We start from the raw sequence: 27,462 nt of genomic DNA on the forward strand, positions 1-27,462 counted from the left end.
CATTAACCCTGTCTCTCTAGCTCTGATCTGACTGATACCTTTTCAACTAGGTATACTGGCCATACCCTACTCCATGGACACAACCCAGGAGTTTCTTCAGCAAAGGTGACATCTTTGTATTGGGTAAAAGGGTAAATATTGGCGTGCCATGAGCACTTGCACATGGAGTAGCTAAGTCTGTCCCTGCTAGCCTAATTGAGTTGATAGATTTATAAGATTAGATCAATTTTAAAGATATTTTGCTTACATTACATTTCTATTCTTTTTGATTTGCTCCTTTTTTTCCGCTGAAGATTTGTAGGGTGAAGCAAAACATATACATTGGACTTTGACTCAAATCAATATCAATCTATAATGATCATAAAAGTACAGGAATGATAGTTTAAAGTAGATTGATAAGAGTATTAATCACCAATTATGCAGTTTCCATCATTGAATGTTCTTATATATTGGGATGTTCTGAACAGTTTGACAAACTTGTAGTTTCTTAGAAGATAAATTACAGTGTTGTTTGTGACATACATTTTGATGGCTCACACACCCACCGAGAATGTTTGTCAGCTGCAAGTTCCTGGCATTCTGTGCAGTTTTGGCAGGCTATAGTCAATTCCTGCACTTTAAATGATCCATCAGTATTGTTACTGTGAAAGTATAATAGGCACCTTTCAGTTGAAAACACAGGTTCCTCCTTCATTACATTTGTCTAGAAGCGAGGTCAGCATTTAAAAGTGCCTGTGTTCAATTGCTAGCTATGGCTCTATAGTCAGATACCTTTATAGAATAGCATATGTCTTACAAGGCAGATTCGTACCTAAAGAAACTATTGAACTAGATATGTGGAGACTGCAGAATTTTGCTATAAAGAGAAAAAGTATTTACCATCTGCCTTTAATATGATGTAATTCATTTTTGAACATAGCAAGCATGTTTTTAAAAAAACTGCACAATTGTACGAAAGATGCAATACTGTAGCGTAGTAAATAATATGTAAAATTAGTTTGCACAAGCATCACAGTTTCTTAATAGTGATGGGCGAGCACTAAAATGCTCGGGTGCTCGTTGCTCGGGTTGAGCAGATTGGAATACTCGGGCACTCGGCCAGAACAACGAGCCCAATGTAAGTCTATGGGAGACCCGAGTATTTTTACCGCCATCCCCCCGGGGATCCTTTAAAGGTCTAAAAACGTCTGATAATGATGGAAACTCTGCTCAAATAACACAGGGACATCATGGGGATCACCCCTGGAAGCATTCCTGACTCCTAGTTCACAGCTTTAATCATTTATTTCCAAGATTCATGCCATTTTTCCCGATGCCACAAAAAACACATGAAAACGAAACCAAAACGGGTTTTGCTTGGAAATATGTTAAAGTACATCCTTTGCAGGTTAATGACTTGCCTGTAAGGCCAAATATTTCACCCCAGACCGAAAATTTCCTCTCCCACTTAGGCTTAGTTCAGACGCAGCATTTTTGAAGCGTTTTTCAACTTTAACATTGCTTTCAACCACTACAAATGCATTCACTGGGAAATGTCATTGTAACATGTAACAACCCTAGCTGGCCATGTGGTGTGTGACACATAAGCAGACCCATCTTGTTTCATGTACGAAGGAGGGACTCTTAAAGTCACAGAGCCTATTCTTACTGGTGCATCAGGCGGCATTAATCTTCTTAAAGGGCCATTATGAAACAATGGGTCTCCTAAGCTGTTGTAGCCTATGCTGTGAGTAGATGGGCTGCCAAGAATTACAATGCACCACAATACCACTTTCATAAGATGTCCTGAGGGGGGACTCCTGAAAAAGTGTTGCATTGAATTCAAGGCCTGCCCTGCTACCAATTCATATGCACCCCAATAAGCCTTTCAACCCACATACTGGATGGGCCCATGAAAATCCTCTTCACAATATGCATTTTGTACTCCCGTACTCCTTGGTTTTACACATTGCCAGCAAGGCCAGCCCTGCTGCATAGACATATGCACCCCTTTAGGCCTTTTAACCACATAGTGGATGGGCCCATGAACATCCACTACACAATGTTATGCTCTAAGAATTAGGCTGCACTCAGATGTCATCCGAGTGCAGTCCTATTGTGAGTGACGATTCAAAGAGGGAAAACGGGAAGTGGACCCTCTAGACCGCGACGACGAACCCCTCACGGACGAGCTGACCAGATAGACTGCCCCTATACAGGGAGAGTTAGGGGCAGGCCCGTGAGGGACTATCGCCACGGAAGCTGGAGGACCAGGAGGGGAGAAGACAAAGAAGAGGCGGAGATAGTAGGACCACAGGATAGGTGAGTACTGCAGAGACACAGGACTGATCGGTAAACTGCAGCAGTGCAGGGACTGACGGAGGAACTGAGGGAACGCAGAGGCTAGCAGGATACAGGAAAGACAGGATAAACCCAAAGTCAGAGGGAAAACGAACTACACAGAGACTAAGAGCGGACAGGAACACCTGAAGGAACAAATGATAACCAGGCACAGAGGAACGGCAGGAAGCAGTTTAAATACCTAAAGGCAGGGTAGCACTTCCGGTTAACAGACCTCCAGAACCATAGAGAGGACAATAAGGAGGACCGACTCCCGGGTACTAGTCCTCCAGAACCATAGAGGAGACAAAGAGGAGTGCCGACAGAAGATCAGAAGTGCACACACACAGCACTGAACCTGGTATGCGCGCGCGCATGAGAAGCAGAGGCCGGGAGTGAGCGCGGAGGGAGAGACGCTGCAGAAGGAGAGGCGCACCGGGACGCCAAAGACAGGTAAGTAAAACAAGACTGGGGAGGCAGCAGCAGCGGTATGATACACAATATGCATTTTGTACTCCCGTACTCCTTGGTTTTACACATTGCCAGCAAGGCCAGCCCTGCTGCATAGTCATATGCACCCCATTAGGCCTTGGAGCCCAGATAGTGGATGTGCCCATGAAAATTCACTTCACAATATGCATTTTGTACTCCGGTACTCCTTGGTTTTACACATTGGTGTCAAGGCCAGCCCTGCTGCATAGTCAGTTATATGCACCCCATTAGGCCTTGGAACTCACATACTGGATGGGCCCATGAAAATCCACTTCACAATATGCATTTTGTACTCTCGTACTCCTTGGTTTTACATATTGCCAGCAAGGCGAGCCCTGCTGCATCGTCATATGCGCCCCTTTAGGCCTTTTAACCACATAGTGGATGGGCCCATGAAAATTCACTTCACAATATGCATTTTGTACTCCTGTACACCTTGGTTTTACACATTGGCGTCAAGGCCAGCCCTGCTGCATAGTCAGTCATATTCACCCCATTAGGCCTTGGAACCCACATACTAGATTGGCCCATGAAAATCCACTTCACAATATGCATTTTGTACTCTTGTACTCCTTGGTTTTACAAATTGCCAGCAAGGCCAGCCCTGCTGCATAGTCATATGCACCCCTTTAGGCCTTTTAACCACATAGTGGATGGGCCCATGAAAATCCACTACACAATATGCATTTTGTACTCCCGTACTCCTTGGTTTTACACATTGCCAGCAAGGGCAGCCCTGCTGCATAGTCATATGCGCCCCATTAGGCCTTTTAACCACATAGTGGATGGGTCCATGACAATTCACTTCACAATATACATTTTGTACTCCCGTACTCCTTGGTTTTCACATTGCTGGCAAGGCCAGCCCTGCTGCATAGTCAGTCATATGCACCATATTAGGCCTTGGAACCCACATAGTGGATGGGCCCATGAAAATCCACTTCACAATATGCATTTTGTACTCCCATACTCCTTGGTTTTACAGATTGCCGGCAAGGCCAGTCCTGCTGCATAGTCATATGCACCCCATTAGGCCTTAGAACCCACATACTGGATGGGCCCATGAAAATTCACTCATATTTTTTAATGGTATGATGGTTCCCTCTTTGCACAATTTTTTTACAGGAGAATTTGGCAAATTAATTTGACATGCTTTTAACTCTAAGTTTTGGATACGGCTTTAAAAAGGCTAATACTTGCAATACAAGGCAATTTTATTGCAAACTACAAAATTGAAGGAATAGTATGATTGAATAGTGTGAGTGCGTACACTCTTGTATGTGTTAACATACACAGGTTAATAAGAACATATAAGGATTAAATAGATATAGTGATTAACTATATGTGAAGATTAACTACATACAGTATACTTAGATCATCATCACCAAGAGGCTTTTAATCATCATGCGTCTGGAATATCAGAGAAGAAACACCAATACAGAGAACCCCTGGGAGATTACCTACACTGCATTGGTGTCCCCAATTATGCAGGTATCAGCACACTGTACATGTACAGGTACCCCAGTTTTGGCATCTGTCTTAGTCATGTTTCTCTGGTCTTATATAGTGAATAACACTATGTAGTAACTCTAGTTTCACCCACACCTTCAAGTGGCCACTTTTCAAGGTTAGATGAAAACTGAGATATCATGGATTCATCAGACAAGGGGCCATAAACCCCTAGAAAATAAAAGCCACAAGGACTTAGATCAAACCGCCACCAGCATAGTTTCAGAAAACCTTAATGTTTTACAATGAGAAACAGCAAACAGATAGAGGCTTAGAACTGTTTGTGAAGGGAATAAACAAACATTTATCAAGATTATGTCACTATGAGCATTGTCTGTCACATCTGTAAATGTTTTACAAGAAATGCAGCTATGCCATTGTCTGAATGCATTGGGTATACAGTATTTTAGTCTTGGTTACAAATCACCATTTGTATATTCGCCATTTGTATATTTGAGGCAGCTAAAGTAAAGGCTCTCATGGAGAGAAAGTAATATAGTGGACAAATAATTAATTTTAATGAACTACTGAGCCAAACTAACAGCATTGCTTTATCAAATTTATAGGAAGCGTATTGTGTCCAATGTTAACAACCAGGCAACACAAAAGGGAGCTTTTCAAGTGAGCTCTTTAAGGTACACGAATGTTATGAAGTATTTGCCAACAAGGATGTGCGTTCACCAACATGTGGTACCTTTTTTAAAAATATACTAGTGCCATCACAGCCCCCCTTGCCCAAACTTCACCAGCCTATAACCGTACAAAGCACATTCACCCTGGTGATCTAGTGGCAGTTATTCAAGAGACATTGCAGGAGACAGAGTTAAGAATTAGGCCCAGTGTAGGGTTGTGTGTCTCTGAGACTTTTAATGCAGTGCATGATCAGCCAAACAATTCCCCAAAGGAAGTACCTTTTTAAAAAATAGACTAATGCCATTGCAGGCCCCTTGGTCAAAGTTCAGCGGCCTATAACAGTGCAAAGCACATTCACCCTGGTGATGTAGTGGCAGTTAAAGGACACATTGCAGGAGACAGAGATAAGAAGTCGGCCCAATGGAATGTCATGCCCAATTCCCCAATGTAAAATCCTTTTTTATAAAGATAAGAGTGCCATCACAGCCCCCTTGCCCAAAATGCACCATACAGAGCACGTTAGCCTTGGTCATCCAGTGTCAGATAAAGGACACATTGCAGGAGACAGAGTTAAGAAGTAGGCTCAATGTAGGGGTGTGGGTCTCTTAGACTTGTAATGGAGTGCCTGGCCTGACAAGCATTTGCTCATAGATGGTTAATTTGGAAAAAATTGTTCATGTGGATCCTAGACACCCTTCCCCCAAAATTGACTTTCTGTAGCAGCAGGGAACACGTGAACACTGGTGTTCTAGTGGAGGAATATGAGGAGACATTGCTGAAGGCCTCATTAAAACCTAGGCCCAGTGGAGGAGGAGGAGAGCATGGTCAGTTGTCCTCTTGCACGCATGCCTGAGTTTATGTTCCGCTGCCTTTCCCGTCACCCTCGTGTTCTCAAAATTTTGGGTGACAGGGAATACTGATTGGTGACACTTCCAGACCCACATTACAAGGAAAACTTTATTTCTCTTATTCCAGAGGCAGACAGGTGTAGTACAATGTTGGAGGACCATAGAGCCCTTCTTGCTGAATTATTAAAACAATTCCCATCTGAAAACGCTGGCAGAAGAGGTCACAGTTTGTTGGCCAAGCAAGTAGTACAGGTGAGAGAGACACAACTCCAATCCAGCAGACGCAGTGAAACACTGACAGAGTTTGGGGAGAGTTTTCTCACACCCTAATATTGCCCAGGCCCTGAGGCGTGGAGGACTCTCACAAGGAGTGCTTTGTTTTGGAAAATGCTGAGGGAGTACCTTGCTGACCATACCAACATCCTCTGTCAAAATAAGTACACTGGCCTCCAATGCCCAAACTTAGAGCACAGAGATATATGATGGCTGTAACGGAAATACCACACTGGCAAATCTGTGTCCTTTCAATTTTTTGGGATGCTAAATAGCGCTGTATAGAATTTGAGTATCACACAGCCACAAAATAAGTACACCGGCCTCCAATGACCAAACTTGGAGCATGCAGATATATGAGTCCTTTTTCGATGAATTTAAAACACCAAAAAAAAAAGGGGCACAAGGGTAGCACACACAACTATGCTGCATATGCTTGACACACTATCACTTTTCAACAGGCCTCAGTCTGACAGAACAGACTGTATATTTCTTTTCGGGGGGGAGGAATTTGTGGAAAAAAAAGGTATATAGACAGTAAATAAGCTGCAGCAGCAGGCAGTTATGGAGCTTTGGGAGGGATGCAGTGGGAGCAATGGATGCACATACAGTGCCTGCAGCCCTTGCACTGATGTGGATATGCTGTGCCCTGCCTGCCTAGCACTGCAATATCGGGACCCACGAATTAGCCCTAAAAAGGACTGTTGGTTTCTCAGGAGTTGTGGATTTAAGAGTTGCAGACCTACATTACCTCTAAAACCACGATTCTGACCCTAACTCGGCAGCAGCTCTCCCTACTCTCACTGAAACAGGAACAGATTGCGGCAAGCAGGACGCTGCGTGGTCTCTTATACTCGGGATGATGCTGTACGGCCCAGCCAATCACTGCACGACCACAACAAAGATGGCTGCGGAGTTTCATGGCCTGGCAGACAATCCCTGCACTGTGATAGGGTCTCTAAAGTCTGCCAAAAACGTGGGGTGGAGACTGCAGATACCGCCGAATAATCCTGGAAATGCTCGCTGCTCAGCGAGTACCCCGATACTCGGGCAAGTAACGAATAGTGGCGAGCACGTTTGCTCATCACTATTTCTTAATGATGGCTGTTAAATGCTTTTACAAATTCATTTGGAAGAAGATTCTAATGAGGATTACCCAATAAAAACACTGCAGTCGGAGAAGGATGGTCCTATTACTTGTCTAGCCTCCGTGATGGAAAGCAGTGTTGTCAATAATGAGATGGATGGCCTCTATAATGTGTGAATGTAAGGTTCATATAGCACAAAGTTTAGGAGGACCAGAAGAGGTAATAAAAAGGCTCTAGAAGCAGCACTATTTATAGTCAGGCACATATTTGTGAACTGTGTGGCAAAGGTCTCATGACATTTACACATCCTCTTTCTAGGGGTGCTCCCCATGGGCATCCAGTGTAAAATTGTGTAAAAGCAGGAGGGAGATGGTTTCATATTAGGCATTTCAGAAAGGTGTCTATAATGTATTCATCACCCTGCTTTGGTTCCCTGCATAGCGTTGAGCAAGGGGACTTGAGAGCTACCAGTATTAGAAGAGATGACCTAAAAAAAAGAGATCATAAGGTGCAGGAATTGAAGAAATAAATTCTCCATAGTAAATAGTTCCAAAGAGTGGACATCTAACAGGGAGGGGAGAGAGTCTGGTCTGCGTCATAAAGTTGGAAAAGAGGATAATATAGATGATTGGCTATGATCATGGTAAGGTCACAAATCTGGATATTGTGATGATTTGAACTGAGAGCAGCAAGGGAGGTGAAAGAGTGGCTAAATGGACCTGAGTGGGATTGTACATACAATAGTTATGAGGCAGCTCCTGTTTCTCATTTGTGGTAACAAGACTAATATGGAATATTTATAGGGAAACTGTCATGTAAAAAAACTCACTAACTTGTAGATATGGGGCTAATCTGCAGGTTAATAGCATCTAAAGCTGTTTGACCATTGCACTTAAAGCCTAGAGGTAATTAACTTTATTTCTCCTGGAAGCTTCCAGCTTTCAGTCATAGAGGCGAGTCCGGTCCAGCTTCAGTCACTGCATAGTACGTAACCATATGCCGATACTGACTAACAGCTGGTTCAGCATTGATGCACTATAGAGCCGACTGTCAGTCAGTCTCGGGGTGTTCTCACAGCCTCTGCTCACTATGTACTGAGCAGTTAATGAAGCTGTGATGGCTGCCTCTATAACTAACAGCTTGAGGCTGCCTGGATGTATAAAGTTAATTTCCTCTCGGTAGCCAGGCTTTTAGTGCGGCAATGGCACAGCTTTTGAATGCTGCAGTATAACCACATGTCTGAAGGTTAATTGCATTTAGGGATCATGGCAAGTTCCCTTTAAGTAAAGTACCCTCTTATTGACAGTCTATAATCACAATGTTTTGTGCCCTGTAAATATGTTGTTTGAAACTGCCATGCTGACTCACTCTTGAAAAATCCTGTAGGCTTCTTTTTGTCACATTTTTTCTGCGAGATTCAAGGGTTTAAAATGCTGCACTTTACAGTAGGAGCAAAGTGAATGAGAGTTCTGAAATATCACGCACATTCAGCTTATTTATTCATTAAGGATTTGAGCTATCAAAGTGTTTTTTTGTCAAATCTGCAGAATGTCAATCCTTTCAACGTTTGTGCATCGCTTTTCACCAATTCAAGTGAATGAATAAAATCACTAGTAAAAACAAAAATAACTAATGTAAAAAAGTGTAAAGAATGCACCAAAAACGCTTGGATTTCACACAAAATTCTGGTCTGTGGTGCAGAAAAATCTGCTGCAAATAATCAACCTGTGCAAGTACCCTTAGGCTTTCAGTAAAGTATTTATTGCTGCCTTTTATTTCCCTGTGGAAGTATACAATTTTTAATTAGTTGCTAGCAAATTTTCAAGTGTTTGTTGACCTTGTAAGAATGTCAAGCTCTTAGTAGATAGTACCTAAAGTGCTCATATATGGGCAAAAGTTTGGACTGCTTGCATCCGGATACTGATACGACAATGCCATACTGTCATGTCCATGTTAAGTGAGTGCACTGGTCAATGAGTAAGAGTTCATTAACCTTGTAATTTATTAGAATAGTCATTCAATCACATAAACAATAGTTTTCTGTTCTTGGCTTGGAAGGAAATCTTGACAGTTATGATGCAATTCTTACACTGTACAATTATTTATTTCAACACTTTACAACGTGCATAGAACCTGTGCAAGCACGCACATTGCGTCTACAGCTCTGTCCTAAACTGCCATAACTAGTGTTGAGCATTCCGATACTGCAAGTATCGGGTATCGGCCGATACTTGCTGTATCGGAATTCCGATACCGAGATCCGATACTTTTGTGGTATCGGGTATCGGGTATCGAAACAACATTAATGTAATAATGTGTAAAAGAGAGAATTAAAATAAAAAATATTGCTATACTCACCGCTCCGACGCAGCCCGGACCTCAGCGAGGGAACCGGCAGCGTTGTTTGTTTAAAATTTGCGCGTTTACTTGGTCACGTGAACTCCCGGCTTGTGATTGGTCGCGGCGGCCATGTTGCCGGGACGCGGACCAATCACAGCAAGCCGTGACGTAATTTCAGGTCCTTGCAGGATTTTAAAATTACGTTCAGGCGTTGTGATTGGGCGCGTCGTGGTCACATGGGCGACGTAACCAATCACAAGCCGGGACGTCACGGGAGGCTGGACACGCGCACATTTTAAAATGCGCGCGTGTCCAGCCTCCCGTGACGTCCCGGCTTGTGATTGGTCGCGGCGGCCATGTTGCCGGGACGCGGACCAATCACAACGCCGGAACGTAATTTTAAAATCCTGCAGGACCTGAAATTACGTCACGGCTTGCTGTGATTGGTCCGCGTCCCGGCAACATGGCCGCCGCGACCAATCACAAGCCGTGACGTCACGGGAGGCTGGACACGCGCACATTTTAAAATGCGCGCGTCCAGCCTCCCGGCTTGTGATTGGTTGACCGCGATGCAACCAATCACAAGCCGGGACGTCACGGGAGGCTGGACATGCACGCATTTTAAAATGGGCGCGTGTCCAGCCTCCCGTGACGTCCCGGCTTGTGATTGGTTGCGGCGCGGTCAACCAATCACAAGTGTGTACCAAGCTCACATTCAAGACCTGAGCCTCGCAATACATCAAAAAGTGCCAAGCTAAGCCAAACTACAGGGTTGAAAACATCATACTTCTGTATACATATAAATAAGTGTACAATTTGGACACGCGCGCATTTTAAAACGCATTTTAAAATGCGCGCGTGTCCAGCCTCCCGGCTTGTGATTGGTTGACCGCGCCGCAACCAATCACAAGCCGGGACGTCACGGGAGGCTGGACACGCGCCCATTTTAAAATGCGCGCGTGTCCAGCCTCCCATGACGTCACGGCTTGTGATTGGATAATGGCGGCCATGTTGCCGGGACGCGGACCAATCACAGCAAGCCATGACGTAATTTCGTCACGGCTTGCTGTGATTGGTCCGCGTCCCGGCAACATGGCCGCCCTGACCAATCACAAGCCGGGACTTCACGTAACCAAGTAAAAGCGCGAATTTTAAACAAACAACGCTGCCGGTTCCCTCGCTGAGGTCCAGGCTGCGTCGGACAGGTGAGTATAGCAATATTTTTTATTTTAATTCTTTATTTTACACATTTATATGGATCCCAGGGTCTGAAGGAGAGTTTCCTCTCCTTCAGACCCTGGGAACCATCAGGAATACCGTCTGATACTTGAGTCCCATTGACTTGTATTGGTATCGGGTATCGGTATCGGATTGGATCCGATACTTTGCCGGTATCGGCCAATACTTTCCGATACCGATACTTTCAAGTATCGGACGGTATCGCTCAACACTAGCCATAACACATACTTGCAGGGATGTCAAACTCAAATACACACAGGGTCAAAATTCAAAGCTTGAGCACAATCGCAGGACAATCTTGATTTTTATTTATAAAAAAAGTCTACAATTGAGGGAGTTTTTCCTTAACATCAAATATAATGATGAACCTTTTTTCATATGGAAACAAACTAAAAGGGGTTGTCCCATAAACAAAGTACATTTTAGTTAATAAATCTTAAAAGTCAGATCACATGAGTGGAGCATTGGGTCTTTGCTTGGGGGCATGGATATACATAGAAATAATGGGCCCTCATAACAGAGATTCTAATTGCCCCAGAAAAAAACAAACAACTTTAACATTTGGTGCGGTCACAGAAGAGCATATCTCACAACTTTGCAGCCTTTACAAAATAATGTTCCTCTTATTGAAGCTCCAACATCACCATTTCATTGCTCCCATAAAGTATGCTGCCAAGAAAAGTGACCCCCAAACACAGTATGATACCCTCAAAATGAATTCCTCCACACGTACTGTCTGATGACTTTACTGCACCCCTTAACTCCCCGACAAAGTACGGTGACTCAAACACAGTATGATACCCCAACTGTGCTCCCAACTCAGCTCTCCACACTATATAATGGGCCACATAGAGTCCTCCATACAGGATAATGAGACTCACATAGTCCTACATTCAGTATAATGGGCTCCACATAGTCCTCCATACAGTATAATGGGCCCTATATTGCTTTCTGTATAGTATTATGGGTCCTACAAAGTCATCCATACAGTATAATGTGCTCCACATAGTCCTACATACAGTAAAAGGGGTCTCACATAATCCTCCATACAGAATAATGACCCCACATAGTCCTTCATGCATTATATTGGCCCCACATGGTCCTCCATACAGTATGATGGACCCAACATTGTTCTCATACAAAATAATGGCACCACATAATCCTACATACAATATAGTAGGCCCCACATAGTTCCATACAGTATAATTGATCCCACATAGTCCTCAATGCAGAATAACGCCCCACATGTTCTTCTATATAGTATAATCAACCCCACATTGAAAAAAATAATTGTGATATCATCATGCTAGCTGTGCTGAGACTTCAGATGCAGAGGGGGAATTATGAGGGCGAGAGTAGACGGCTTCTCTATTCCATCATTGCTTTCAACTGTATCAGCATCCATTAACTTATGGCCACCATATTGTAGTTGTGTACAACTCTAAGACTGTAAGGAGTCAGAAGAAAGGCTATAATAAATTGCATGCGCTATGCTATTTCATTATTTACTACAGGGTATTTAATCATTATGTTTCTGTCTTTGTTGTTTCTATAATAAATTTCAGCAGGCAGACCTGACATAGTACTGAAAGGTATAGAAAACTGCATACCACATTAAGTTGTGCCAAATAACAGTTCAGTAAAATAAGTAGTCCTCTTTCAAAGTCCATAAACTCACATACTTATAAAATAACAAACTGAGCTTTTACTCACACTCCCTGGGTCCACCATTGCCTCTTCATCGCTGTTATGATCTTTATTTATTGGTGCAGTCATGGTGACATTGTTGCAGCCAACTGCTGAGTTTAGTTTGTGGGTCTTCAACCCTCCTCATGCTTCCCATCTGGTCGGATCATGGGAAAGAATGATAGGCATCACTCATAGGATACTGGAGTCTATGTTAATGAACTAAAACTTGTCAAGAATCACTCAAGAGACCCTTGGCCACTTTCTTCGCTGAAGTGTCCACTATTGTGAATTTAAGACTTCTTGTTCCCGTATGGATCCAGAATGTTCTGCTAGTCTTACTCCAGCAAATTTCTTCACTCAGAAATTTTGAACTGTTTCTAACCAACCTGAAGACTCTGTGTCTGGCAACAAATATCAGAGGAGGTGGAAACAACTGACCAATTGTTTCTGGAGTAGATGGAAGAGGAGCTACCTTACTCTCCTCCAAGGATGAAGAAAATAGCAGTAACAAATTAAACTGAGCTTACAAGTAGGAGATCTTCTCCTCATGAAAGACTAGATGGTGGAAAGAAACTCATGGCTTATAAAAGGCTACACAATGGTCATTTATTTCAAGCTTTTTTCCTAATGTCCTCTGCAGTGAGATGAACCTGGATAAAGCTTGTTCTCACTTGTTAAGAAGCATAGCTCTTGCAGCCTTGAAGGAGCAACCCAACTGTCAAATTTATTCTTGAAGAATTCCCTGTCCATGATTTTAATAAACTCCTTGTCTTCTATGGATAAGGCCATTTTGTTGTCATCTTGTGTTATTTAAATCACTGTTCTCCCTAAGTCATCACCATAGTGAGTGGGAATGGTGTCAGGCTCCTGGACTAGGTCATAGAACCTTTCATTCACTTTGCAGCGATGACAGCATGGCTTACAGTGAGTAGTGTGAGCATTTTGGAGTATATATGTTTTAAAGCAGTCAACTTTGGATGCCCTGTGACTCTTGTTCAAACATACATGATTAACCAGCCTAGATCAAGTCTTTCGGCATATGGAGCATCATCTGGACCGCTGCATTGTTGACACACCTTGAAAAGCTTCAGAATGTCCCTCCAAGTAGGATTATAATATCAGCATTTGTGTACAGAGGAATAATTTTGCTAGCTAGGTGTCTCAAGTGGGGATGATGAAGCACGTCCTCCGGAGTAGGAATTTCAGGTTCAGTTTACTGAGGGCTGTTGCTTCTTTCTTTTCTGTTTGGAGTATTTTTAATTGGGCTTCCATCTAATTTCTTTAGGCTTCCGTTTCTGTTTCCTGCCTTTTTAATTGGATTTCCTTCTCGTTTCTTTAGGCTTCCATGTCAGGTTCTTGCCTTTTTATCTCGTTTCTTTAGGGTATGTGCACACGTCAGGATTTCTTGCAGAAATTTCCTGAAGAACACCGGAAATTTTCTGCAAGAAATCTGCATTTTTTTTTTTTGCGGTTATTTTCGCGTTTTTTTTAGCATTTTGCAAGCGAAATTAGCTTGCAGAATGCTAAAGTTTTCCAAGTGATCTGTAGCATCGCTTGGAAAACTGACTGACAGGTTGGTCACACTTGTCAAACATAGTGTTTGATGTTTGACAAGTGTGACCAACTTTTTACTATAGATGCTGCTTATGCAGCATCAATAGTAAAAGATAGAATGTTAAAAATAATAAAAAAAATTAAAAAATGGTTATACTCACCCTCTGCAGACAGCCGATCTCCTCAGCGGCGTCCGTTCCTATAGATGGTGTGTGCAGGACCTTCGATGACGTCACGGTCACGTGACCGTGACGTCATCGCAGGTCCTTCACACACACCACCTATAGGAACGGAAGCGGCAGCATGCACCGCTGAGAGGCGGGAAGACTCTGGGGGCCATCGAAGGTGAGTATATGACTATTTTTTATTTTAATTCTTTCTTTAACCAATTATATGGTGCCCAGTCCGTGGAGGAGAGTCTCCTCTCCTCCACCCTGGGTACCAACCGCACATAATCTGCTTACTTCCCGCATGGTGGGCATAGCCACATGCGGGAAGTAAGCAGATCAATGCATTCCTAGGTGTGCGGAGTCCCCGCAATTCCGCAAATTTCATGAACATGTTGCTTTTTTTTCCGCGATGCGATTTTTTCGCGGAGAAAAATGCAACATTTGCACAAGAAATGCGGAATACACTTAAAATAATGGGAGGCATATGTAAGCGTTTTTTTCGAGTTTTTTTGCGTTTTTATCACGTTTTTATAGCGAAAAAAACGCGAAAAATACTGAACGTGTGCACATGGCCTTAGGCTTCCATCTCTGCTTGCTTCCTTCCTAACAAAAGAGCTTCTATCTCTAGCTTCCTCTGCCGTCGCATGGATTTCCAGTAGTTTATCAGACAATATTGACAATACTGACAATATTGACTTCCAAGAGTGTGATTATCTGGAAGATCAAGATGTGATTTTGGTTGAAGCTGAATAATGGGACCTAACCTTTTGCAGGTGTGCGGTGCGGAGCTCTGCCTTATCCTGGGCATCTTGCACAAATGTGTTTTTTCATGAAGAAGAGTCTCACTTTCAGTTAGCTCTACTATGGCTTCATCCATGTCACAGTTAGGCTAGTTTCACATTTGCGTTTAAAAACACAGCATTTAAAACGCAAACGCAGGTGGTGAAAAAAACGCATGTAAACGCGTGCAAACGCTGCGTTTTTTAGATGCATTTGTTACAATACAATAGCAAGGTGACATTAACCCTTCATTACCCCATATCCCACCGCTACACGGGAGTGGGAAGAGAGTGGCCAAGTGCCAGAAAAGGCGCATCTTCCAGATGTGCCTTTTCTGGGGTGGCTGGGGGCAGATGTTTTTAGCCAGGGGGGCTAATAACCATGGACCCCCTCTAGGCTATTAATATCTACCTTCAGTCACTGGCTTTACCACTCTGGCGGAGAAAATTGCGCGGGAGTCCACGCCAATTTTTTCCGCGATTTAACCCTTAAATTTAATAGCTACCGCGCCAAAATTTTGCACATACACACTACTAACATTAGTAGTGTGGAATATGCAAAAAAAGGGGGATATGACATGGTTTACTGTATGTAAACCATGTCTCATATCATGTCGGGTTTAGGAAGGAGAAATGAAAAGCCGGCAATTGAATTACCGGCTTTTGGGTTAGGGGTAGGGTTAGGGGTAGGGTTAGGGTTAGGGTTTGGATCCCTTTATCACCTTGATGGTGGGGGGTGGCTTATCAGTGTGTACTCTTGTTTTTTTCTATTGAAACGCATGCGTTTAAAACGCAACCAAACGCATGTGCTTAAAAACGCATGCGTTTACATAGACAGCAATACTTTTTTTGCTGCAAAAAAACGCCTCTAGAAATTACTACATGTTGCATTTCTGCAACAAAACGCAAGCATAGAAAAGACGCATGCGTCGTCAAACGCGGCAAAACGCATACAAAAAACGCATGCGTTTTTAATGTTAAATATAGGAAAAACGCAAATGTGAAACCAGCCTTACTCAGGAATGTGATGTACTTTGCAAACAGTCTCTGGTGGCAATCATGGGCAGGAGTTAAACAAATCAATGTGGTTGTCAAATCTGCTGCTTGGAATAGCTGCTCAATAGTGATTAACTCTGCCCCATAAATCATCTAGGTTGTCATGGAACTCATCTCTAGTTGTCTCAAAGTTGTCTCTGACTTTTGCTATTGGCTAGATTACATGTTTGGGACATTCCCCATGTTCTGCAGTAAGAGTGGACTCTGATCCTGGTGCATCTGTGGTGTCAGGAATAGGATGCGCTTCCTTCACAGAAGGATCCACAGAGCTTATTGTGGACATTCCTTAGCTAAGATGGTGGACTGTTATAGACTGGCTAGCAGACATATGCACATACACTGTAGAATTAGGTCTCCTTTTACTATTCTACCACCAATGCACTAAATTGAGATGTGTCTGAGTGATCTGAGCACTGATCTCTATACAAACAATATGAGAAAATGTTACTTGCTACCCTTCCCTCCTATGCTTGACCAGCTGCATGTGGTAAATCTGGAAAGGACAATGCAGCGATAAATTTTAACCACTTTTATTCACAGTACATGGTGAGATGAGGTAGGATGACAGGGAAGATGAAAAGAAAAAGATGAGGTAGAATACAGAGGGTGGAGGGTAGAGGTAACAGGAGAATCCTCTCTTCAGTACTGATGCACTTGCTGCCAAGATGGCACTGACCAGCAGAAATGACTGAATAAACAGCAAGATAGTTGTTGAAGAGAGAGAGGCATTGTGGGAATTATAATTTCTGAACATGAAAACATAATAACAAAGGCCAGTTGATAGCAGCATAGTACGACAAACACTGTAACCATAATATCTATATATGTAAATGACTGTATATAGCAGTGTGGGCACCATATCCCTGTTAAAAAAAAAGTTAAAATAAAAAATGGTTATATACTCACCATCTTTTGTCCACCAAAGCTGTCCCGACGCATGCGATGCGGCCGCCAACTTCCATTCCCAGAGATGCATTGCGAAATTACCCAGATGACTTAGCGGTCTCACGAGATGGCTAAGTCATCTGGGTAATTTTGCAATGCATCTCTGGGAATGGAAGCTGGCGGCAGCATCGCTCACATCGGTGGATGTCGGAAGGTGAGAATAGCACAATTTTTTATTTTTTTTGTAATTATTTTTAACATTATATCTTTTTACTATTGATGATGCATAGGCAGCATCAATAGTAAAAGTTGGTCCGGGATGGGGCGACACACTGGCACTAACTAGAGGGGAGTAGGGAGGGGGCACTGACTTGAGGAGAGTAGGGAGGGGCCAATTCATGGCCGGACTAAGCCTGTCGCTAATTGGTCGTGGCCTGCCGGCTGTGACCAATCAGCGATGCGGGATTTCTGTTACAGACAGACAGACAGACGGAAGTACCCCTTAGACGATTACCGTATATACTTGAGTATAAGCCGACCCGAGTATAAGCCGACCCCCCTAATTTTGCCACAAAAAACTTGGAAAACTTATTGACTCGAGTATAAGCCTAGGGTGGAAAATACAGCAGCTACCGGTGAATTTCAAAAATAAAAATAGATGCTCCATACCGTTCATTATTGCCCCAAAGGAGGTTCCATATAAAGCTGTGCCATATATAATGCTCCATACCGTTGATTATTGCCCCATAGATGGTCCATATATAGCTGTGCCATATAGAATGCTCTGCACCGTTCATTATGGCCCCATAGATGCTCATTATAAAGCTGTGCCATATATAATGCTCTGCACCATTCATTATGGCCCCATAGATGCTCCATATAAAGCAGTGCCATATATGCTCTGCACTGTTCATTATGGCCCCATAGATGCTCCTTATTAAGCTGTGCCTTATATGCTCTGCACTGTTCATTATGGCCCCATAGATGCTCCTTATTAAGCTGTGCCTTAAATGCTCTGCACTGTTCATTATTGCCCCATAGATGCTCATTAAGCAGTGCCATAGATAGTGCTCTGCACCGTTGCCCCATAGGTGTGCCATATAAATCTGTGCCATATATAATGCTCTGCACCGTTGCCCCATAGATGTGCCATATAAATCTGTGCCATAGATAGTGCTCTGCACCGTTGCCCCATAGATGTGCCATATAAATCTGTGCCATATATAATGCTCTGCACCGTTGCCCCATAGATGTGCCATATAAATCTGTGCCATAGATAGTGCTCTGCACCATTGCCCCATAGGTGTGCCATATAAATCTGTGCCATATATAATGCTCTGCACCGTTGCCCCATAGATGTGCCATATAAATCTGTGCCATATATAATGCTCTGCACCGTTGCCCCATAGATGTGCCATATAAATCTGTGCCATATATAGTGCTCTGCACCGTTGCCCCATAGATGTGCCATATAAATCTGTGCCATATATAGTGCTCTGCACCGTTGCCCCATAGATGCTCCACATAAATCTGTGCCATATATAACGCTGCTGCTGCAATAAAAAAAAACACATACTCACCTCTCTTGCTTGCAGCTCCTCAGCGTCCGGTCCCGGCGTCTCTCCACACTGACTTTTCAGGCAGAGGGCGCCGCGCACACTATATGCGTCATCGCGCCCTCTGACCTGCACAGTCAGAACAAGAGGATGCGAAGACAGAGCGGCGCCCGGCGTGTGGAACGTGGACAGGTGAATATAAAATACTCACCTAGTCCCGGCGATCCTGGCGCTCCCCCTGCCTGTTACACTGTCTTCGGGTGCCGCAGCTCTTCCTCTGTCAGCGGTCACCGGCACCGCTGATTAGAGAAATGAATTTGCGGCTCCACCCCTATGGGAGTGAAGTCCATAATCATTTCTCTAATGAGCAGTCCCACGTGACCGCTGAACAGGGGAAGAGCTGCGGCACCCGAAGACAGTGTGACAGGCAGGGGGAGCGCCAGGATCGCCGGGACTAGGTGAGTATGCGACAATCCTCTCTCCCCCTCACCCGCCGACCCCACCGCCGACCGTGACTCGAGTATAAGCCGAGAGGGGCACTTTCAGCCCAAAAATTTGGGCTGAAAATCTCGGCTTATACTCGAGTATATACGGTATATAGATAGATTACAGGTTTTCCTCTGACATTTGCAAATGCAACCCTTCTTCACAGGCTGCACAGCTCTTCTGTCCACACAATGGCTACTAGTGGAGAAGCATGTGACCAGCATCCTCCAATTACAAAACAGCTTTCCTATGTGAAGCGTTTTTCAGGTGGAAGAGGCTACTGGACACGATCTGGTCACATACTTATCCGACAAATGCTCATTTGTCCTATCTGTGCTTTCTGATAGGAAGGCAATACTAATAAGAGCAGGGGAACCTGTAATACTTATATAACAATTTAGCACAGTCTGTAAGTGCCAGACTTATAAATTTATTAGGTGCCACAAAGTTATATCTCAAGCACATTTTTATTAAAGGTCACAGGGACTGATGTTTGGTCTCCAACCCCATCCTATGTGTCACAAAGATGATCAGTGTAAGGTAAGTCTGATGGAATACTGCAGTTTTTGTAGTAGTTTTTGTGACAGTTATTTATGGGCCAAAGCAAGCAGTGCATTGAAATGAAAAAGAAATACACATGACAGACTTACACGTCTCCTCCTTATTGGATCCACTTTTGGCTTTAGAGTAAAAAAAAAAACTGCATCAAAAACTGCTTGTATCATTTCAATTTTATAAATTATGGACACCAGTTGTCATTCACCAAATGGGCTAGAATGTTGGGGACGTTTATCACTGCCCAGTGATTCTCCTAGCATTGACAGCTGACTGTAATGGTTCTAAGGAGATCAGTTGATCACTTCTCTTTTATGTCAAACATCATGTCTACTACTAACTCCAGATTCGTATGCTGCCATGAGTTTCTCTATATCGGAATGGAGAAAGTCCTGTTATTGCCTGACAGTAGAGCTGAAAGAGAGGAGGAGGCTATCTCCTTCTCTGACTGTGTGGCATTCGTTCATTAAGAGGCAACATGGCTGACATCACCCAATTACATCTGATACTGTTGCTAGAAATCTTAGAGGAACGGTTATCCAGTATATAAGTTATAATTGCCGGAAATAGACAATATCTCTCATGGTTTACTGTGTAACTCTCTAAGGTCTGTTCACATTGACCGTTGCATGCAGAACTATTTTTCGAAAAGAACAGACATTTCAGAGAAACCCGACGGACCTCATTATAAGTCAATGCATTCAGGTTCTGCAGGTTTATGTCATACAACAGATCTGGTATATCATTTTGTTTTGCACAAAACAGATGTGAACTGAGCCTGAAATATTAACACACAGTAAACAAGGGAACTGCCCTTTTTGGATCTGAGTGTGATATATGTTTGCATTTTACTAAATTAGGGTGTTTTTGCTATGTGCTTATAATATTTATAGATGTGCTCTTCTCTTCGGTATTATATGCATATACATTATATACACAATATTACATGTCTCTCTAGGGACGAGAGTGCTGTTTTATTAATAAAAAGTTGTCTCACAGCACTGCCAGTGGTGTGAACCTGGTAACTACTCTGTAGCTCAGTGTCCCTTGATCTCTTATTACACCTATAAAACTTTCAATTTTCGCCTCTGCCTCTCTCCCACCGCCTGCTCCTCCTCCTACATTTTTGCTGTCAGCCCCAATCTGCGGTTGCTGTCTCTCAACAGCGAAGCTGGTAATTCGAAAGTCTCAGTTGATCACTACTCCAGCAGAACAATCTGTAATGTATGTTAACAACTGCGTTGTGTAGTCATCCATCTTCATGGAATAAGGGCCTTTCAGTAAAGTACCAAGCTGCGCAGCCAGGGATAGGGAGGACCTGTCTGGGCCTGATTAATAAAGGGCTTTACAGTTTAAAGGAAAGTTAGATAAATGGGACAAAATCAGTGGCTTGTGCATCCAACCCAGAATAAGTGATTTTCATTTGTTTCCCACAGCACGTATAGCAAACAGTCTTGGTCATGGCACGCAGATCTTGGTTATATTACGCAGTAGCTTATCTTCTATACATCCACCAGCATGTGATCCTTCCTTATGCTTAGGTAAAACATCAGAGGACATTTAAGGGCAGGGGATAATTACGTAATGCTAAATCATTTGTTTAAAGGGATCTGTGTAGAATGAGCTGCTCATATGGATAAATTAGTTTAGGCAGTTAAAGTTTACGAAGATTACTAAAGAATAAGATATATACACATATGGTTTGGCGTGTTTTGCTTTGACAGGCCAACTACAGTATTTTATGGGTATCTTAGGCCTCTTTCACACTTCCGTCTTTTAGCTCCCTTCATAATCCATCGATTTTTGAAAAAACAGGATCCCGCAAATTTTTTTTGCAGGATCCTGTTTTTTCCCATAGACTTGACGGTTGCGACGTGTGGCAATGTGTCACACTGCGTCACTAATAAAAGTCTATGGAGAAAAAATGCATCCTGCAAGCACTTTTGCAGGATGCATTTTTTCTGCAAAACGAAGCATAGCGACGTGCAGTGCACGACGCTAGTGTGAAAGAGGCCTAATTCAACGCATCCGTCAAAAAACTGGATGCGTTACAGCCGTTTTCCACTATTTTTAAGACATCCGTCGATACGTCGCAGTGACGCATTCTGACGGCCACCAGCCGACGGGAGTGTGAAAGAAGCCTTATGTGCCAACATCTACCATAAAGGGGAAAAAATGGGCATGTTGGATTACAACATGTCCCATGCTTTGTGCTCACGGGAGAAGCATACTCTCCTCTTCTTATTAAGGTCACATCCATCGAAACCTCTTAAATTGTGCTGAATATGGGCTTCCTCCCATTCATTTGAAAGAGACAAAGCTGTAATTCCCGACACTGCACAACTTCTTCTACATGTAACCAGATAAAAAGGAGATAAGTTGACTCAATCTTCACATTGTGGGTCTGTGTGTTAAGTATAGAGAAGAGAAAGAGAAGAACAGTATGAGGAGTTGAGAACCAAAATTGTTGAAAAATCTCAACAATCTCAAGGCTATAAATTTATCTCCAGAGATCTTGATGTTCCTTTGTCCATGTTGCACAACATAATCAAGAAGTTTTCAACTTAAGTCACTGTAGCTAATCACCCTGGGTGTGGACATGATGAAAGGTTGCAGCATAGAATAGTTTGCATGGTGGAAAAGCAGGCCCAATCAAGTTCCAAAGGAATTTATGCTGTCCTGCAGGCTCAGAGTGCATCAGTGTCAGTGCAAACTATGCTTCGACATTTGAATGAATTCAAATTCTATGGCAGGAGATCCATGAGGTCCCCACTGCTGACACAGAGACATGAAAAAAATCTAGACTGCAGCTTGTCAAAATTCTTTTGAGAAAGCATATTGTGGACAAATGAGACCAAGACAAAGCTTTTTGGTTAAGCACATCATTCTACTATTTACCGAAAACGGAATGAGGCCTACAAAGAAAAGAACACAGTACCTACAATCAAAAATGATAGAGGTTCAAAGATGTTTTGGGGTTGTTTTTCTGCCCTTGACACTAAGTACCTTGACTGATTGCAAGGAATAGTGAAATCTGAAGTCCACCAATGGAGTTTGAGTGGCAATGTAGTGCCCAGTGTCAGAAAGTTATGTTTGTGTCTTAGGTATCAGCTCTTTCAGCAGTTTTATAGGTTGGGTTGTTCCAGATGCAGCATTACCAAATATGTGCACATATTTTTTTTTTCATAGTATTTATTTATACAAATTCAGTTTTTAAATGAAAGTCTTTATTATTAAGGGAAAAAGAAATCCAAACATACAGGGCCCTGTGTGAAAAAGTGTTTACCCCCTAAACCTAATAACTGGTTCAGCAACAACTGCAATCAAGCATTTGCCATAACTGGCAATGAGTCTTTTACACCACTTTGGAAGAATTTTGGCCCACTCACCTTGGCAGAATTGTTGTAATTCAGCCACACTGGAGGGTTTCCGTGCATGAAGCACCTTTTTAAGGTCATGCGACAGCATGTCAATCAGACTAAGGTCAGGGCACTTACTAGGCCACCGCAAAGTCTTAATTTTGTTATTCATAAGCCATTCAGAGGTGGACTTGCTGGTGTGTTTTGGATCATTGCCCTGCTGCGTAACCCAAGTGCACTTCAGCTTGAGGTCACAAAACAGATGGCCAGACATTCTCCTTCAGGATATTTTGAGAAACAGCAGAATTCATGGTTCCATTTACCACAGCAAGTCTTCCAGGTCCTGAGGCAGCTCAACAGCTAAGAGAAAATCACACTACCACCACCATATTTTACTGTTGGTATGATGCTCCTTTTCTGAAATGCTGTGTTATTTCTATGCCAGTTGTAATGGGACATACATCTTCCAAAAAGTTCAACTTCTGTCTCATGAGACCACAGAGTATTCTCCCAAAAGCCTTGGGGATCATCAAGATGTTTTCTGTGAAAGCCCTTGTGTTCTTATTGCTCAGCAGTGGTTTTTGTCTTGGAACTCTGCCATGAAAGCCATTTTTACCCAGTCTCTTTCTTTTTGTGAAGTCATGAACATTGACTTTAACTGAGGCAAGTGAGGATGCCATTGTGGGGTCTTTTGTGACCTCTTGGATGAGTCATTGCTGCATTCTTGGGGTAATTTTTGTCATCTGGCCATTCCTAGGAAGGTTCACTATTGTTCCATGTTTTCGCAATTTGTGGATAATGACTCTCACTGTGGTGTGCTGGAGTTCCAAAGCTTGAGAAATGGCTTTATAACCTTTTCCAGACTGATAGATCTCAATTGCTTTGTTTCTCATTTGTTCCAGAGTTTCTTTGGATTGTGGCATGATGTCTAGCTTTTGATGATCTTTTGATATACTTAACTTTGTCAGGCAGGTCCTATTTAAGTAATTTCTTGATTGAGAACAGATGTGGCAGTAATCATGCCTGCATGTGGCTAGGGAATTTGAACGTAGCTTCCCAAAGATAAGATAAATCACAGTTAATTTATGTTTAAAGAGGGGACAATCATTTTTTTCACACAGGGCCCTGTAGGTTTGGATTTCTTTTTCCCTTAATAAGAAAGAAATTCATTTTAAAATTGCACTTTGTGTTTACTTGTGTTATTGTTGCCTAATATTTAAATTTGTCTGGTGATGTGAAACATTTAAGTGTAACAAACATGCAAAAGAATGGGAAATCAGGAAGGGGCAAACACTTCTTCACACAGCTGTATATATATATATATATATATATATATATATATATATATATATATATATATATATATATATATATATATATATATATATATATAATTATTATTATTTAGTATTGTTTAGTGATTTTTTCTAAAAAAAATATTTTTACAACTTTTTTCACTTTTTTAAAAAACTTTTTAATTTATTCCCACTATGTGTTAGGGTTTGGCGGAACACACCAAATATATATTTATAGAGAAATAGGTGCGTTCGCAACCCGGGGTCCACCATGCAGGAGTAAAATCTGCTGCTAGTAACTGACGGTACTATATGGCGGTATAAGTGAACTCTGTTACTTCACAGAGTCATTTAAGACAAGAAAACGCTGTGCCCTGTTAACCTCACAGACGAACACAGCTACCAAATAGAGCACACAGTGGTCATGCAGTCAGAATAGCACACGCAATACTCCTCACCGGAGGTGCCGGTATTCTATGGGCTTATTTCAGCCGAGCCCTGAATCCACTCACACAAAACTCCTCACCAGAGGTGCCGGTATTCTAGAGGCTTGACCACACTGGCGCTGAGCACATTACTTAGTTGATACTAGCACATGGCTGTGCGGCCATGTGAACCTTTTATAGCTGCAGCAGCTTCAGGACCTTCCTAGAGGACCAATGGGAGCTGCTGTAGTACCTGAGCATGTGACCCCCGACCTCCAATGAGAGGTCTTACCCTGGGCATGCTCAGAAGGGAAAAAGCAGGACTTAGTTCCAGAGACGTCTGCTCGCCGCTGACCAGTACTGGCTACAATGGCTGGAAAGGCAGCAGTAACCATCCGCACCGTATCAGGCTGAGCCAGACGCTGGGACTGACATTTCCGCTGAGCAGGCTCCACTGCAGCTGGAGAAGAATGGGAGACCGCAGTGGAGATGGCTCGAGATTCCCCCTGTGCAGAGGCGGGAACTCGACCCCTAACACTATGGAACTTTCACTTTCTGCTGTCTGATCGCAGTTTTAAGGTATAGCAATGCAGGAGCATTGCTATACCTTACAGACCGTCAGTCTTACAGAGATAAGTTAGATCATGAACTGTGCATGATTTAACTTCCTAGTGCCTAGTGACCTGGATGTCATCTCTGATCCATGGGCAGTGGGGCTTTCTACCCTCTGCCTGTTCTTCTAAATTCTGCTATTTCACCAATCGCAGCATTTAGGTGGTGAAAGTTCCAGGAAAGGTGCGGGCACCACTCCTGGCACTGAGAGCTGGGTGTCAGCTATCAGTATCAGACTCCTGTGCGCAGGAAATCACCGTACATGTACTGCATCGGTTGGGAATTCCTTCCCGACCATTACGTACATGTACTACAAATGTCGAAATGTACAAATACTTCCGAACCCAACTATATATATATGTGTATCTATGTATATATATGCATGTATGTATATATATATATATATATATATATATATATATATATATATATATATATATATATATATATATATATACACACACAAACAATGGGTATGGAAACTATTCAGACCCCTTAAAATTTTCACTCCATGTTTCATTGCAGCCATTTGGTAAATTCAATAAAGTTCATTTTTTTGACATTAATGTACACTCTGCACCCCATCTTGACTGAAAAAAAACAGAAATGTAGATATTTTTGCTAATTTAATAAAAAAGAAAAACTGAAATATCACATGGTCATAAGTATTCAGACTCTTTGTTCAGACACTTATGTCACATGCTGTCAATTTCCTTGTGATCCTCCTGTTCTACTGCTTCAATGGAGGCCAGCTGTGTTTAAACTGATAGGACTTGATTTGGAAAGGCATACACCTGTTTATATAAGATCTCACAGCTCGCAGTGCATTAATAATATACCTTGTAGGAAAGAAAAAGTGCAGATAGTGTCTTATCTCATGATTTAAAGGGAGATTCGCCAGTAATGTAACTGCTCACCTGATGTAGAAGATTCATAAGCATATAGTGCCGGCTGCCGCAGATCCACCGGTCGACAGTTGACCGTATCTAAATCGCTGAATAGGAGGATTTGTGGGATATGATCCACGCTGCCAGCTCATCCAGAAACAGACTGAAAAGTCTGTCACAAGTGTTGTCTGTACTTCTGGTATTTTCCTGAAGAAGGATGCACTCCGAAACGCGTAAAATAAACCACTGTTCAATTGTACTTTTTGTCTGTTTCTGGATGAGCTGGTGTTAGGGGTCGAGTTCCCGCCTCTGCACGGGGGGAATCTCGTGCCATCTCCGCTGCGGTCTCCCATCCTTCTCCTGCCGCAGTGAAGCCTGCTCAGCGGAGACGTCGGTCCCAGCGTCTCGCTCATGCTGACTCTGTGCAAAGAGTTGCTGCTGCCTTTCCTGCTTCTGCCATTGAGGCCAGTGTTGGGCAGCGGCGAGCAGACGCTGCTGGGACTAAGTCCTGCTTTCCTCGTTCTGAGCATGCCCAGAGTAAGATCTCTCAGTGGAGATCGAGGATCACATGTTCAGATACTGCTGTCAATTCTATTGGTCCTTCCAGGAAGGTCCTGTAGGTGCGAAGGCTCTGTAGCAGCCTCTCATTGGTCCTTCTAGGAAGGTCCTGTACGTGCTGCAACTATTTAAGGCTCGCATGGCCGCACGGCCATGTGCTAGTGTCTTTTCAAGTTATGTGCTTTGCGCCAGTGTGGTCATGTGGTTGTATGTGTTTAGGGACCCGGCTGAAATAAGCCCCTAGAATGCTGGCACCTCCGGCGAGGAGTTTTGTATGCGTGCATGATCACTGACTGCTTTAATTTGGGTAGTTAGCCTGTGCCTCTGTGAAAGTTAACAGGGCACAGAGCTCTGCTTTCTCGGCTGCTCTGTGAAGCTAACAGAGCTGGTTCATACCGCCATATAGTGTCGCCGTTTCCTAGCAGCAGGTTCTTCTGCACATTGGACCCCAAGCTGCGAACGTATCTGTTTCAATAAAACATTTATATTTACTCGGTGCATTCCGCTAGCCCTAACAGTACACTAGCGCCAGGGTCTGGCTAGAAAATGGTGGACAATCAGCGTCTACAGTGGTACATCCAGCAGCTGGAGGGTAGGTTGGCGGCTCTAGAGCATACAACCTCAGCTGTGGACGTCACCGCTGTCGCTGTTCAGGCTGCAAGTGTAGCTGCAGCCAGTCTGTCCGCTGCCACCCCTGCTCCGACTATACCCCATCTCCCGCTTCCAGACAAGTTTGCTGGTGATAGTAAACTGTGTTGGGGATTTGTGAGCCAGTGCTCTATACACCTCGAGCTCCTGGCTACACGGAACGGGCGAAAGTGGCATTCATTATTTCTCTTTTGTCGGGCAGGGCGT

At 43.1% G+C, this 27,462-nt stretch overlaps 1 protein-coding gene across 1 annotated transcript in view; it reads right to left on the minus strand.

Moving 5' to 3' along the window:
- Positions 1-27,462, minus strand: part of GRIK3 (glutamate ionotropic receptor kainate type subunit 3) — an 811,677-nt gene that overhangs the window by 178,749 nt on the left and 605,466 nt on the right. The gene's annotated exons all lie outside the window — the stretch shown is intronic.

The sequence above is a fragment of the Ranitomeya variabilis genome, chromosome 3 (genome assembly GCF_051348905.1).
Source record: "Ranitomeya variabilis isolate aRanVar5 chromosome 3, aRanVar5.hap1, whole genome shotgun sequence".
In the NCBI taxonomy this organism is placed as follows: domain Eukaryota; kingdom Metazoa; phylum Chordata; class Amphibia; order Anura; family Dendrobatidae; genus Ranitomeya; species Ranitomeya variabilis.